The sequence below is a fragment of the Brassica oleracea genome, chromosome C1 (assembly GCF_000695525.1).
Source record: "Brassica oleracea var. oleracea cultivar TO1000 chromosome C1, BOL, whole genome shotgun sequence".
Classification (NCBI taxonomy): Eukaryota; Viridiplantae; Streptophyta; class Magnoliopsida; order Brassicales; family Brassicaceae; genus Brassica; species Brassica oleracea.
In genome coordinates this window covers 42539898-42541263 of record NC_027748.1, presented here as the reverse complement: position 1 = coordinate 42541263, position 1366 = coordinate 42539898, and positions in this window count along the sequence as shown.

Genomic DNA, 1366 nt, shown 5'->3' with positions numbered 1-1366 from the left:
TATATACTGAAGCCTATGATCTTTAGTGTTGTTTCAAAATTTCTAAAGACATTCTAAATTTTATTAATGTATATTAAACTCTCTTTCAAGGTACATGGGCATCGTTTTTTTTGTCAATTAATTTAGTAAAACTTCATAATACTCCCTAATTGTTGGACTAACAACTATAAAATTGCTATTCTCTAGAAAAACGGAGAAAACAAAGGTTCCAAACCCCTTTGACCTTCATTATATGTTAGTGAAGGAAGCAAATATGCATTAAAAAAGAATTTTCATATTTTTGAATTTTTTTCAAAATCTAAGGGTTAACCCTTACGAATATATTTAATTTTTCGGTAAATGCTCTATATACTGAAGCCTATGATCTTTAGTGTTGTTTCCATATTTCAAAACACATTCTAAATTTGTATTAATGTATATAGACTCTCTTTCATGGTACATGGGCATCGTTTTAATTTTTTGTCAATTAATTTAGTAAAACTTCATAATACTCCCTAAATTGGTGGACTAACCACTATAAAATCGCTATTTTCTAGAGAAACAGAGACAACAAAAGTTCCAAACCTCTTTGACATTCATCATATGTTAGTGAATGATGCAACTATGCATTAAAATAGAATTTTCATATTTTTCAATTTTTCTCAAAATCTATGGGTTAACCCATACGAATATATTGATTGTTTCGTTAAATGCTCTAATATTGAAGCATGTGGTCTTTGGTGTTGTTTTAAAATTTCTAAACACATTCTACATTTGTATTAATGTATATTAAACTCTCTTTCATGGTACATGGGCATCGTTTTAATTTTTTGTCAATTAATTAAGTAAAACTTCATAATACTCCCTAAATTGGTGGACTAACCACTATAAAATCGCTATTTTCTAGAAAAACGGAGACAACAAAGGTTCCAAACCTCTTTGACCTTCATCATATGTTAGTGAAGGATGCAACTATGCATTAAATGAGTATTTTCATATTTTTGATTTTTTCTCAAAATCTAAGGGTTAACAACTATGCAACTATGCATTAAATGAGTATTTTCATATTTCCAAACCTCTTTGTATCTGTTTCCCTAGAAAATAGCGATTTTATAGTGGTTAGTCCACCAATTTAGGGAGTATTATGACGTTTTACCAAATTAATTGACAGACAAATAAAACGATGCCCATGTACCATGAAAGAGAGTTTAATATACATTAATACAAATGTAGAATGTGTTTAGAAATTTTGAAACAACACTAAAGATCATAGGCTTCCGTTTATAGAGTATTTACCGAAAAATTCAATATATTCGTAGGGGTTAACCCATAGATTTTGAGAAAAATTTAAAAATATGAAAATACTGTTTTAATGCAGAGTTGCATC